General features: G+C 40.0%; 1 protein-coding gene across 1 annotated transcript in view; it reads left to right on the forward strand.

Annotated features, from left to right (window-relative positions):
• Nucleotides 1-647: 647 nt before the first annotated feature.
• The window catches only part of MAP3K7CL (MAP3K7 C-terminal like), a 46098-nt gene continuing 31159 nt past the window's right edge, over nucleotides 648-15586 (forward strand). Inside the window, exon 1 of the mRNA XM_062573106.1 lies at nucleotides 648-772. The gene's annotated coding sequence lies outside the window, so the exon portion shown is untranslated. The remainder of the gene's footprint in view (nucleotides 773-15586) is intronic.

The following is a 15586-nucleotide window of genomic DNA, read 5'->3' on the forward strand; positions in this document are numbered from 1 at the left end:
CACGAGGATCATACCTGGTTTTCACAGAATGTTATTTATACCAGAAACACAGAAGTGTGAACCTTGTAGGGCTCACAGGGCTGAATATTCAAGATGAACTTTAATCTCTTTGTAATAGCAGTTGTTACGTGAGCCTTTTGTCACAGTTTGTGCTCGTCTCCCTTATGGCATAATGCAAAGGAGCACTCTAGTCAACCTAAGAGTGCTTCTTAAGTCAGTGTTCCATAGCTTCTGGCTAAAATGCTGCTCACGTCCTGGACTTAGCTTGCTTGATGGTGCAGACAATTCCAAGCTAGATAGGAAAGCCAGATTTTGACGCTTTGTGTGTATTCCCTACCTCAGTGTATGTGCTTTCTGTTATAGCTAATCCAGTTAGCTTGGGTCACTGGAAAGCACTTCAGGAGATTTTAGAGGAGGAGTATTGCTCTTGCATGGGATCAATAGATGAAATTATTTGAAAATGTCAACTTACATTAAAATAGTATTGACAGTCCCCAGGTGATCTAAGGATCTGTTATACTAGATTCTACTTCACATGTAGCAAGAGTTTAGGTATTACTCTGAACAGGCAAGATTGGAAAGGATGATAGGCTCAGAATGGAAGTGATGTTTTTCCACTTTTGTATTGCAGGTCCAATCAGGGTGTAAAATCATGCTGTGAAAACATTGCAGTACACACTAAAGTACAATCGAAAAGCATCTGTGTAATGAAAGAAGGCAAAATTCTGGAGATCTTTCTGGTTTCATCTCATAAGGACACAAGCTTAACTAGGTAAAAAAGACAATGTATTTTCCAGATTCTGGATTCTGTTTTGGAGAAGTTCAAATCCATGGTCAGATAAGTCCTAGAACATCTCTGTAATATTCATTGTGGCCGTATGGGTACTTTCTGCAGTGGAGTACACAGCAGCCTGGAAAGGTAAGCCAGCTGCTATTACAAATTTGAGTATTCTCATTGGAGGGGAAAAGAATTTATAGTACCTTTGGGGATATTTGGAAACTCATCAGATTGACGAGCAGGAGAAATGTTCAGTCATTTTAGGCTGCACTTGCAAAAGGATCACAGAATCACAGAATCAGCTGGGCTGGAAGGGACCTCTGGAGATCATCTAGTCCAAGCTCCCTGCTCAAGCAGGGTCACTTAGAGCACGTTAGACAGGATTGCATCCAGATGGGTTTTGAATATCTCCAGGGAAGGAGACTCCACAACCTCTCTGGGTGACCTGTTCCAGTGCTCTGTCACTCTCACAGAAAAGAAATTCCTCCTCATATTCAGGCAGAACTTCCTGTGTTTCAGTTTGTGCCCGTTGCCTCTTGTCCTGTCGCTGGGCACCAATGAAAAGAGTCTGGCCCCTTCCCCTTGACACCCTCCCTTAGATACTTATACACATTGATAAGATCCCCTCTCAGTCTTCCGAAGGGAAAAACTAGAACAATATGGCATGCTGGGGACTGAATAGCTAAAGACTTCTGCAGAAATAGCACCAAACTGAAGTCATGAAGAGTAAAGGAAATGACAGCTATCTGCATTCTCCTGGAAATAGGCTGCTATTCACCTGATTAGAATTTCCTTCAGTTCTGCAGACACTAAGCAGTACCTTTGCTACGATATAGGACTCTGAGGTCAAGACTACAACTCATGTTGATTGGCACTGCAGGCATTGAGGTGTGTGATTTTCTAAGTTTATCTTCACTGTGTCATGCCTTGACTTGGATGCCCAATTTGGAATTTTCTAAGGATGGTCTGAAACAGTACTAGATCTTCAGGACAAAGATGGAGATTTTTCTTAATATTTAGAACTTTGTTTCTCTACCCAATAAATTTAATACTTGTCTAAGTAGCTCCAAATCTTGTTTTTCATATTGTCTCCATTATTATTTTGGGATTAATTTTAGGATTCTTATTTATATGTGATATGATTATACCTGTTGAGGAATCTAAGAGTCTCCAGAACTCTTATCAGTGTGAGTGTCCTGGCTCAGCTGTCTATGAATCAAGCCTGGGATGTGTAGAACACTCTGCTTCTTACTGCCAGCATACAGTGTGATCGTCAACATGATCTAGGGAACTTCCGTGTGTCCCATTATTTCCTGATACTCCATCAGCCCCATCTGTCTGCCAGCAGCAAAGGAAATTGGTCTCATTTGTGCTTGGTTATGAATCAAAAGAATTCCAAGGACGCCTTTGCAGCCCTTGTTTCTGCACTGGATAACCTTCTTAGCTGTAATTAAGATTCATGACTTGCACAGTAATGTACAGTTTTTCATACATTTCTTGAAGTTTTAAAAAAATTATTAATGAATAAATGCTGTGCACTTCTGCAAAGGAAGAGATACTACTACCACATGTTACATACCAGGAAATCATGTCCTAGTGATAGCAAATGACTTGCCAAAGGCCGCAGAATGGACCCATGTCAAAATTAGGGACTACAGCACAAGACTTGTTCCCAGTATTGCATGCTAACTCCCAAAACTGTGACCGTTAACCATAGTCCGAGCAGCACAGTCGTATCACTTACTGCCTAAAAAACTTCTAAGCTGAAGAATATACTGTTGTTACTTAACTTGTGTAGTGGAGAGAAAACATGTAACATTTCTATATTGATATCAGGTATAGCAATTAGCAGCAGTTGCCTAAGCAGCACTAAAGCTGTGCAACACAGTTTACAAATAAAGAATAAGCAGTGAACATTTTTTTAATAAGCACCTTTGAAACAGTTACTTGTGAGTGTACCAGTGTGGTAATACAGGTACAACACCAGAAATAATAGTTCAGGAAGTTAATTCGTGAGAAACCTGCAGGCATGACTACCTCTTTGAAATGCATGTATACCAATGCACGCAGCATGGGGAACAAACAGGAGGAGCTGGAGATCTGTGTGCAATCGCAGGGCCATGATCTCACTGAAGTCACAGAGACATGGTGGGATAGCTCACATGACTGGAATGCTGTCATGGATGGCTATGTGCTTTTTAGGAAAGACAGGCCACGAAGGCGAGGTGGTGGAGTTGCTCTTTATGTGACAGAGCAACAAGAATGCATCGAGCTCTGCCAGGGGGTGGAGGAGGAGGAGGCAGTTGAGAGCTTATGGGTAAAGATCAAAGGGCAGGCCAGCAAGGGGGGACACTGTTGTGGGTGTCTACTACAGGCCGCCTGACCAGGAAGAGAAAGTCGATGAGGCCTTCTATAGACAGCTGGGGGTAGCCTCACGATCGGGGGCCCTGGTTCTCATGGGGGACTTTAACCATCCTGACATCTGCTGGAAGGACAACACAGCAAGGCACAAGCAGTCCAGGAGGCTCCTGTAGTGCATCGATGATAACTTCTTGACACAAATGGTGGAGGAGCCTACAAGGAAGGGTGTCCTGCTGGACCTTGTCCTTACCAACAGAGAGGGACTGGTTAGTGATATGAAGGTTGGGGGCAGCCTTGGCTGCAGTGACTACGAGATGGTGGAGTTCAGGACCCTGCAGGAAAGAAGTAAGGCAACAAGCAGGATTGCAACCCTGGACTTCAGGACAGCGGACTTCGGGCTCTTCAGAGACCTAATTGGTGGAATCTCATGGGTTAAGGCCCTAGAAGGAAGGGGGGTCCAGGAGAGCTGGCTAATATTCAAGCATCACTTCCTCCAAGCTCAAGAGCGGTGCATCCGTATGAGTAAGAAGTGCAGCAAAAGGGGCAGGAGACCTGCATGGGTGAGCAAGGAGCTCCTGGCCAAATTCAGACAGAAGAAGAAAGTACACAGAATGTGGAAGAGGGGACAGGCTACTTGGGAGAATTATAGGAATGCAGTCAGAGTATGTAAAGATGCAGCGAGGAAGGCTAAGGCCCATTCAGAACTGAGTCTGGCAAGGGATGTTAAGGACAACAGGAAGGGCTTCTTCAAATATATCAGCATCAAGAGGAGGACTAGGGAAAATGTGGGCCCACTACTGAATGGGGCAGGGGCCCTGGTGACAAGGGATACAGGGAAGGCAGGATTACTGAATGCCTTCTTTGCTTCAGTCTTCACTGCTAAGGGCAGCCCCCAGGAATCCTGTAGCCTGGATGTGAGGGAGAAAGTCCGGAGAAGGGAAGACTTTCCTTTGGTTGACAAGGATAGGATTAGAGACCTTCTGGGCAGGCTAGACATCCACAAATCTATAGGCCCGAATAGGATGCACCCATGGATACTGAGAGAGCTGCTGGATGTTGTTGCCAGGCTGCTCTCCATCATCTTTGAAAGGTCCTGGAGAACTGGAGAGGTGCCCGAGGACTGGAAGAAAGCCAATGTCACTCCAGTCTTCAAGAAGGGCGAGAAGGAGGACCCAGGCAACTATCGGCCAATCAGCCTCACCTCCATGCCTGGTAAGGTGATGGAACAGCTCATTCTGGATGTCATCTCCAGGCATATGGAGGGAAAGAAGGTGATCAGGAGTAGCCAGCATGGATTCACCAAGGGGAAATCCTGCTTAACCAATCTGACAGACTTCTCTGATGGAATGACTGGCTGGGTAGATGAGGGCAGAGCAGTGGACGTTGTGTACCTTGACTTCAGCAAGGCTTTAGACACTATCTCCCATAACATCCTCCTAGATAAGCTCAGGAAGTGTGGGTTAGACGAGTGGACAGGGAGGTGGACTGAGAACTGGCTGAAAGGCAGAGCTCAGAGGGTCGTCGTCAGTGGCGTGGAGACTAGTTGGAGGCCTGTGGCTAGTGGCATCCCCCAGGGCTCAGTACTGGCTCCCGTCCTGTTCAACTTATTCATCAATGACCTGGATGAGGGGACAGAGTGCCTCTGCAGCAAGTTTGCTGATGATACCAAGCCTGGAGGAGTGGCTGACACACCAGAGGGCTGTGCTGCCATTCAGAGAGAGCTGGCCAGGCTGGAGAGCTGGGCAGAGAGGAACCTCATGAGCTTCAACAAGGGCAAGTGCAGGATCCTGCACCTAGGGAGAAATAACCCTAGGCACCGGTACAAGCTGGAGGCTGACCTGCTGGAGAGCAGCTCTGCAGAGAAAGACCTGGGAGTGCTGGTGGACAACAAGTTGACCATGAGCCAGCAATGTGCCCTTGTGGCCAGGAAGGCCAACGATATCCTGGAGTGCATTAGGAAGAGTGTTGCCAGCAGGTCGAGGGAGGTCCTGCCCCTCCACTCAGCCCTGGTGAGGCCTCATCTCGAGTCCTGTGTCCAGCTCTGGGCTCGCCAGTCCAAGAGAGACTACTGGAGACAGTCCAGCATACGAAGATGATCAGAGGGCTGGAGCACCTGCCCTATGAGGAACAGCTGCGAGAGCTGGGCCTCTTCAGCCTGGGGAAGAGAAAACTGAGGGGGGATCTTATCAATGTGTGCAAGTATCTGAAGGGAGGATGTCAGGGGGACAGGGACAAACTCTTTTCTTTGTCCCATGTGACAGGACAAGAGGCAATGGGCAGAAATTGAAGCACAGGAAGTTCTGCCTGAACGTGAGGGTGACAGAGCCCTGGGCCAGGTTGCCCCGAGAGGTTGTGGAGTCTCCTTCTCTGGAGATCTTCAAGGCCCGCCTGGATGCAACCCTGTCTAACATGCTCTAGGTGACCCTGCTGAGTAGGGAGGTTGGACTAGATGATCTCCAGAGGTCTCTTCCAACCTTACTGATTCTACGATTCTATGATTCTATGAATATCTTGGAGGTTTATTTGATAAATAAATTACTGTACAACTGAACAGTAGCAACTAATGTTTTTACAGTGCTATGACAATATCTAAAGCTATATTAAGTACTGCATTACTCGTAAATACTCGTAAATACTCTTGTAAATACTGCATTTCTTTATCTGCTTGGATTCCACTATATTTGCAAAGTACTGGATCTGTAGCAGTTTTACATACTACACAATGAATGGGTTAAATGAGAACTACAAAGCTTAGTGAAGCAAAAGCTGTTACAATACACTGAAGTAGCTTGGAAATGGAGCTTGCCATGTACAGGGATTGAAGGTGACAACAACAGACCCCTGACTCAGCATTATCAGCAGTTTTTCATGTTGGATATCAGCCAGATTTTATTCTGAACCCTATACTGAGGTTAAGATTTTTGAAACAGTACTGAGCGATAAAGGAATCTCTGCCTTTTTGCTTTAGAAGGATAATTATCACAACTGCTCTTTATCATCAATATTTCTTATCTTACCAACTCTGCAGACTAGCTGTTCAACTCTTATTGAAGATCGGATTTTATCTATGATGCCTTGAGCTTTTCCATTTCTATTATTTATTTTTTTTAATATAATACATCAGAGTGAATGCTTGACTTTTTTTTATGTGTATCTTCATGGTCCAGGTCCTGAATTCTATTCACTGAAATTTGGGAATCAGTGAGCCATATAAGAGATTCATGATGAATTCTCTGTTAATCATTCTCCTGCGTGAAAATGGCCCAAAACATATATTAAAGCTTCACGTAAGTTATTTTGATCCATTAACAGCTGTTCCTTTTATCAGCCAGCTGGCAAAGAGACAGTAGAATGCATTAAACCAGTTCTTGAAGTGGGACAATATGCGGCAGCATGCCATACCACCACTCTCTTAGATTGGATGTCAGCATGTCATAGCGTTAGGAGGGAGTCATCCATGTTCCCAACACCTGCAGAAACTCCGAGAGAGTAATTGCCTCATTTGACCACCTAAAAGGATTTTAGATGGATTTTTTTTTTTAGAATATTTTTTTTTGAAGGATTTTTTTTTGGCTGATTCAAAAGACACCACTTCCACAGAAAGGAGTGGTAGAATGCAGAGTCTACAGGATGCAGAACCATACTGCTGTGAGGTTTTTTGCTTTACTGAACTCTGGCTTTTATAAAAGAAGATATTTAACAATTAGACTTGCTTCGTGCAAGAACTCAAAAAACAAACAAACAAACAAACAGTGGAATAGTGTTCAGAAAGAAATTTGGGAAAGGTGGGAAACCCAGAGGAGTCATTCAGCAGTGTATGGTTCCATTTACTACACTTCGGAAAACAAAAACATAACTCTTTGCTCTCACTGGCAGTTTAATGCCTGCTTTTCAAGCCTTCAAATTCCCTAAAGGTTGGACTCTTGACACCTTGGAGTTACATCATTGTGCCTCCATCACAGTTCTGTGATGCGGTTTAACTAGCAATTTGTTTTTCATCTTGATTTTCTCATATTGTTGGCATGTACAGGTGAACTAAAAAAGAAAATGTTCCATTCTATTGACATTTAAAAATGGTAATGAGTTTAAAGAGCTAATAAAGATGTTACATAGTGGAGTCACAGCTGAAGCTGAAACTGTGAAACATAGAGCATATATTTTAAGGGTGCCACATGCAGTCTTTTTACTATAAAAAAAACATAAATTTTACACAGTGAGGTTTTGTGTAGGTTAAGTTACTGGTATTGGTGAGGTTTGTTCAGTTACTCTATAGTCAGACATAATAGATAAAATAAAGAAATTATCCCAGGACCATCAATAGCATGAAAATAAGGGAACTCTTAGAAAAAACAGGATTACAGTCTTTTTACTGTTGTATGATATGTGGTCTGAAAAGATTCTAAATGCCTCCATCGCCCTTTTGCAGGATTCTAGGTATATATTTTTAATGTTTCTCCCTGAAATCTTGGAAAAAAGAATGAATTCTCTGTATTACATCTTATAGTCTCTTAGGAACTTGTTAACTTTTGTGTATAATCCTTCATTTTAGGAGGATTATGGGTTAAGGGGACAGCTGTGAGTAGCAGTGTGAAGATAAGTACTGAAAACCTCCTAATATATGTACATTTAGAACTTTAATTAAAAATAGGATTTTTTCATCAGCAAGTGAACTTAGGTAATTTGATTTTCAAGTTTTCACTATTTTTTAATTGTGATGGTAAATTATGGCATGTAAAATACGATTTTAATAGAACAAATATTTAAAACAGTTTTCTGTTTCTGTTTTGTGCTTTTAAAATTCAAAAGCAATGTGTCATGCCTTTTACAAGTAGGCAGGAATTTTACATGCCAAGATGTATTTTTTGTAATTCCAGAAAGCAATGATTTAAAATTGAAATCTCATCAACAACTTGGCCATGGTAATACAAGCTATCTCACTCCAGTAAACAGCACTCTGGTTTTGGATTTAACATTTCAAAGATTGTGGGCCTTATTGATAACTGATTTTGCTCATTTTTAAACTGATGTCATTTTATTTATGGCTGTAAAACTGTAGGAACTAAGTGAATGCAAAGGAAGTAAGTTTGATGTTAGGTATTTCAATAGTAATTTTCTAATTTAGCACTGAATTTGAGACCTAACAGGCAAGTTGATGATACAAACTGCAATCAGGAACATAAAGCATATTACTCTTTTGTTCCATTTTCCCACCCAAATGCTAGTAGTACCCCACATACATTGCAGTTTTGCTTATGATGCTACAGAAAGCCATTTGAGAATGCCACCTTATGTTTCATAATGTTTCCTCTGAAATGGACAGTTACAAGTCAATAAGATCTAACCTTGCTCATCACACAGGAATAGAGATCCTGAGCTTTGCAAGATGAGAATCTTAAACATTGTTGTCAGGAGTCCATAGTTCAGCTAGGTTAGAGATTAATATTTCCTGCCACCTCCTTGCAAATGCAGGAAGCTGCAATTGCAAAAGCATGGTTAAGATACCATTCCTGTTACTTTTACAAGTGAATCAGGATTCAGGGTTATCAAGGAGGAGCTACTGCAGCCTGCTTACAGTTCATCGTGTGGTACTAGTTTGTTGATATTGCTAGCAGTGCTTACAAAAAAAAAAAAAAAAAAAAAAAAAAAGATACGGGTTTAGCTTGGAAATTTTATTTTGTTCTTACATTATTGTAGATGACCACAGGAAGAAAAACATAACATCAAAATCAGGATGCCATTAAGAGGCTTGGGAAATAGTGGTATATGGAATCAAACTCATTTTTTGAAAAAGATTGCAATAGCAAACACAATTCCTTAAAGTAATTAAGGAGTTTTACATGTCAATATGCCATACTGGTGAACAGTTAGTATCAAAATAGTCAATAGGCTTCAAAGGGCCCAACATTGCACTGTCTTGATCCAGTTCTCTTTGTACTATCTTCAAAAGATCTTTGTCCTTAGATAGATGAATTTCTTGCATGTGTCCTCTAAGGGGCAGCATTGAAGAACAGATACCTATGGAAATGGCTGTTTCTATTCATAATACTGTGTACATGTCAGTAAGGGACTAACATGTTAGTGCTCATTCTCTGTTATCTGGAATTACTGGTTTTCAAAGGTAGCCAATATATCTGGGAGTCCTTATTGCCAAAAATCCTATAACAGGCATGTTTCAGCTAAAGTTCTAAAACCATTGGCTCTCACTTGTAAAGTACTCAAAATCATATAGGAAAGTTGGACATTTTGTTAATATCTCTCTCTCTCACTCGCTTTCTTTTTTTAACAAGAAACTGAGAAACTGATGACAGAGCCTATTTTCATTTCTTTCCTGTGAGAAATATCAATATTATGTCATTTTTAGAAGTAATATGTCATCTTTTTGACTAATACTAATTAGATAATGCCAAGTCTGGCAGTATTGCACCCAAGAAACAGTATTGTATTAATTACTTGATTATGCAAATATTCTGGAGTATTAGCATCTCTGTATGCTGGATCACAAAAATATCTTTTTTTCATTATTCCATGGTAAAAGGAAGGAGTATGGCATTAATAATGAGAAAGTAGTAGTATTTGTCCCATCACTTATAATCAATCTTAAGGACACTGACAACCATTTAAGAAGAACAAAGTTCAAATGCCCTTTCCTCCTGCAAAAAAGAGGCAGTTTTACCTTCCTTACCCCACTTTGTTTTGTCAGCATCCCAGTAGAAGATGGGGTAAAGTCTTGTTTTCTGGGCAAGAACCATCCCTGGGTAAGCTGGCCTTTGAACGTGTCTAGTGTAATTCATCTGCCAGAGCAAAGTCATTTTTTTTTCTAATGTACCTTTATAAGGGTGTAACAACTTTTGAATTTATAAGGCTGATTTCTTTTTCCTCTCTCATTTGAACAAGCAGGTTTTTCTGAAGTTGGGTTCCTGGGGGAAAATAGCACAAGCACCATCATTAAAGAGTACATCATAGATGCACAAAGGTCTATTTACAAGCAACAGCTTGTAAATAGACAAGCTGTTCATAATTTTGAAAATGTTTGCCTTTTAACCATAATGATACATTTTTAGTGTAATTAATTCTATTGAACAATATAAATGCATGCACACATGTAATATTCTGCCATTTTGTGACACTTGCATGCCTGATACCTCCACTGCACTGCTAAACTGTCTGCTCTACTCTGCACTTCCTGGTTATAATACCACATGCTGTCTCCTTGGGTGAAAGAAATATGTATCTAGAGAAGGTGTGAGGACTTCCTGGACTGTTACCAGCTGTGTTTACTTTTTTTTTTTTTTTTTTTTTTTTTTTTTTTTTTTTTTGCTAATAAAGAGTCCAGCATTTATCTTTACTAAAATTTCCCTCCGTGTTTGCATCTGGCACTATAACAGAGGCAGTTTCAGTGCTTTATCAGCAGCGGGGGTTCAGCTACAGACAGAATACCATCTGCTGTCAGGGATTTTACCACAAGTTCTGCTGGGTGATTTCCTCCTGATAGTAACAAAGCTCAGTGAAAATAATATTGGGTTGAAAGTCTTGTACGTGAGAGCATGTTGACCTCAGCTATGCCAGTGAGCCTGTAATGTCTTGTAGTATGCCCTTAAGGTAAGTTCTTAAGGTAAGCTAAGTATCGCCTTAAGGAATAGCAGATCCAGTCGAGTGATGACTCCAGTTGTACATAGATACAACAGAATTATTTTCCTGCCCTAGGACAGTTGTATGTGGATTAGTGACAACATCAGTAAGCAAAATCTGTGTATTTGTGACATTCTGCTAGCGTTTTCCAGAAGTCTACTCAAGCCAATGCTAGCTTTGAACTTCAGCTGCTGACCTCCTAGCAAACTGCTGCACACTCTCCATCCATATCCTCCCTGGCTATCCCCTGTTGAGATGACCTGCCACCATTCTTCCCAAAATTAGTTTCTGAAGGTTATTTCTATCTTCATGCTGATGCAAGTGAAGTATATAGGTTTGCACCTGTTGATTTCTGACAACAGAGTGAGCCTTTTCCAATAATACTTCTAAACTCAGCTTTCATCTTATTTTCCACTCAAGAGATATGCAAGGATCTTTGGCAGCATCATATCTCAAACGCTTCAGTTTTATTCCTGTCAGCAGCATTAGCTTCCCACAGTTTCTGTCTAGAGGTTGCAGTGGAAGAGATGGAGCTTTTCATCAGTCCGGCTTTCAAATGATTCAAGATGCACTGTCTTTTCAGATGGTCGTAAGGCAAACATAATTGCTGAGTCAGGTCTTGTAATTCCACATTACCTTGAGTGGGCCAATTCTTAATTTCCCTGGAATAGCTTTTTTCATTAGATGTACAAGAGCCTATATAACTGCATTCAGATATTGCATCAATTTGCCATGAATTGTGAGGTTTTTATGTGGTATTTTTTACTCATCAAGTCAGGGCTCACATTCATGGATATTGTTCACATGACTAAAAAAAAATTCATGCCTGTTCCAAGGTATTTTTAATTAATTAATTTCATCTGACAGTGTTCAGCCATTTATGAGTATAGAGCTTCGGGGAAAGTATATGATTTTACCTGTGTTAAAATTACCAATGATACTTCCTATTAATGGATTTTCAAATTCTTTGAAGATGGGAATTGAAATACAGCAAAAAAGTAGCACTTTCTTCAGAAGTGTACCTTTCCTCCCACCCAGTGAAACCACCATATGCAAGATGTAAGCCCTTGACAAAGTGCAGTTTTAAATTCCCTGCTTTACATAATCTAGAGTAGGATTTTCTCAAAAAGTTCAGCTTTAGGATGGTGCTGATTCCAGATTCAGAGAGTAAGATGAAGAACGAAGGGAACTGCCTTCTTGAAAGGGTAGGGAGCAAAAGCAAGACCAAAGAAAGGAATGAAGAAAAAGACCCAGACAATGAAATTGGAGGAAAGGAGGAAGGAAAGTGAAACTATGATCTGAGACCTACAGCTATGAGAGAGAAACTTGGAGCAGAGATGGAAGGACATGGGACTTAAGTGTCAAGAAAACAGAGAGTGGTCTAGCAGGTGGGAGAGAGTGAGAATACTGAGTCAAAGAGACTGGAGATGGTATCTGAGAACAGTATTAAAAAGTGCTCTGTAGGCAGCTCCAGCTGTTAGGTCCTGGGATGATGGGTTGTGAGAGAAGTACCACAAAACTTAAGTAAGTAATGTATATTTGATACATGCTTTTCTGTTACCCAAAAGACAAGAGAGCAGTATTGGTGCTGATTCTGGATTTCTAGCTGGGAAGGTTGTGGCTGTCATGCTTGATTACATTGTATTGCATGTTCTGATCTCACCAAGTACAGCTGCTATCATAGGAAGAAAAAAAAACCCCAAAACACCCACTGCTCTACCAAGTTCCATGCAGACTTGAAATGGTTATTCTTGTGGACTGCAAGAAGAGATCAGATCAACAAAGAGCTTTTATTTTAGTGGCTGGTGTGAGGGTACTTGCTTAATTGCCGTTGTAGACTGCTAGAATATGTCATCTAGATTTTAATATTTAACAAATTCTGAGCTTTGCAGTCATATTGGAATTGGAAATTCAACAGATAATGTGGAATTACAAGAGGTGACTCAACAATTTTAATGTCTTCAGAAATCAATTATGTACAGCATGAAGCAGCTTCACTCTGATTAGCCCCAATGAGAGTCAAGGGAAACCACTGCCTCCCAGAGTGGGTTTTTACACAGATTTTGCTGCAGAAAAATGATGGTCAGAAATTCCCCAAAATATGATCTGTTTCTACTTGGAGGGAGTTGTAAAGTGAAAATTTTACTCTATGTTAGTTTTTTAGGCAAAGTGTTTTTAAGAAAAATTTTCCTTGGGACATCTTCCATATGCTATAATATTTTAAGTGTATTTTTAAACAGTGACTGACAATCTCTGAAACACCATTTTAGCATGAATGAGGTCATATGCTATTAAAATACTACTTATACTAGGAAATTGAAATGATTTGAAAGTAGCACAGCTAAAAAAGGGAAGGCAACAGGTGTTTTATTAGATAGCAGATATTGGTCCATTTTTATGTCTGTAGAATAACTGATGCTTCATCCTAAAAAGTCTTCCAAATTTTTATGTTTCTAGTGCTGAATATCAATAAGTTGCAGTGTTTGTGATTTAAGGTATGTTTCTTTAAGGTATTTTGATGAATAAGACATGATACCCTGAGTGTCGCTCTTCTAGCTTTTCACTAGTTTCATAATGTGATACAGCATTGAAAGAATTTTGCATGGGTACCAGGCATCTGATGACTAAGAGTATGCTGGCAAGAAATCTATCAGCACTCCTTGATTTTCTCAGAGATTACTGTAAACTCTATGTGTAGCCTGTTATAAAGAAGTATTTATTGTACTGCAATAAAGAATAATTTTCTTAAATGCACAGATATCAGTCAGCCTACTTAAGTAAGAGAAGTGGGATTTATCTGTTCCTAAGATATACAGTACCTTTGAATATTAATTTGAGCAAATCACTGAAGTGAACAACCTAATTTCACTTTTTTTTTAATGGATATACTACATCTTATCCACATTATTGTTACAAAGTCATTTTGAGAAATTTTTGAAATGTTCCATTTAAATCCATGTTGTTTGGTTTTTTAGAAGCAGAACACCAATAATAAATAGCTGATAAAATAGTTACAGTTTGATCATTCATTTTGATGTTTCAGATGTAATGTTGCTTACACAGAATGCCACAGTATTCTCAGATTTTTAAAATATGCTGTCTTCTGTTCAATAGTAGTTCTAGATGACTAATTATTTTATAAAGCACAGAACTGACATTTAAATGCAAACCAGGGGCTTTTTAGTTTGTGCAGTTTTGGTATCTTAGCACATGATTGCTGCCTTTGGAAGCAATATACTTATTAGAAGAGGAATGTGTGTATTAAGTGAAGCACAGGTGATTCCACCTTCATTTGTAAAGAGTATAAGACAAGATGGGATTTAACTAAAAGTACTAACATTTAAGAAGTGTATATGCAATAAAAACAGAAAACAAAATGATTATGAACTCAATTTGCAAATGCAGGTACTATTTAGACTACATACAATTGAGGTGTCTGTCTAGAACTCTGGAGTGTCAAAGCCATGAGGAAAAACTATCCCTGTGCTTTTCGGCCATCATTTCAGTCTATTTTTTTTTAGTATTTTAAAGGAACTGCTTATGTAAGATCTATGCCAGTGACCTATCAAGACCGTTGCATTGATGGCTATTGAAGATTTTGCAAGACTTAGCATTTTATGTGGAGATTTTTTTTTTTAGGCTTTACTTTATTTTATGGCATGTAATGAATCATTCATACCGTGTAAATACCATCTGTCCACACAAGGCAGAGCAGAATCTTATGATCTGAGGGAAACCCTGGCCTCATGCAAACTGAAGCACAATATTTTTCAGTGACTTCAGTGGAGCCAGGACTTTCAACATCTTTAAATAAATACTTCAAACATAATTACTCATGGAGCTGGAGATCAATATCACTTGCTGATGATATTGAGCTGTAGAATGTTATTAGCGATGATGGTTGTGAGCAAAGGCAAATCTCACTCCTCCTTCCAAAGGAGACATATAGGGAGGAATCCTCAGTCTTTTCAGAACCACATTAAGAGAAGAAAACAGTGAGTGTAGGCAGAGGCATGTTGCTGCTTTTGGCTACCCCTTTGGGCTAGAGCCTGTAGTCTGCTCTGGAAGCACAGTGCAGTTACAGAAAAGACCTCACCAGATGCCTAAGCAAGGCAGTTGCTGTCTGATACCCTCTGGGTTCAGTGCTGGAGGAAGGAAGTGTAGGTAGAATATCTTTGCAGTTTAGTCATTGCAAAGTATGAAAAAGGTCCTTTGAGGCCACAGGGGCAACTGGTGGGTTACTGAGATTTGCACTGATCAGACCAGACCTGGGCTAAGAAAGTGAGATGAGATGAGGGCGAGGAGAGATGAAATTTGATTTAAGACAACCTTCACCTCTCCATTTGTCCTGCTGCCTCTGCATTTTTCAGCTGAACCCAGAGAGTCTAGCAATGTGCCTGTACAGGAGATTTCTGTTGATCAACCTTTTCCATTTGGAATTTTAAAATATAAAATATTTTACATTTTATATTGCACAAGCATGGAACAGTAAATATAAAAATATTATATATAATAATTCTGTAGTTATTCTGCATTATCCTCCATTTGTTTTATTCACTGCGATAGCAATCAAAAAAGGTCATGTAGGCAGGATATGTGTTTGATACAGCTACAGAAAATAAAACTTGAAGCTGGAGGAATGCTTTTCTGCTGTGATATTTCAAGATTTATCTATTATTTACTTGCCTGTGGTTTTAAAACTGACAAATGCTGTCAGAAATCACACTAGCTGCTCCTTTGAGTTCGGTCAAATCTCGGGTTTAGCCAGCTTCAGTTATCATCAGCATCGTCAGTTCATCTATAAATACACGTGCTTTC

Source organism: Rhea pennata, chromosome 1, assembly GCF_028389875.1.
Source record: "Rhea pennata isolate bPtePen1 chromosome 1, bPtePen1.pri, whole genome shotgun sequence".
NCBI lineage: Eukaryota > Metazoa > Chordata > Aves > Rheiformes > Rheidae > Rhea > Rhea pennata.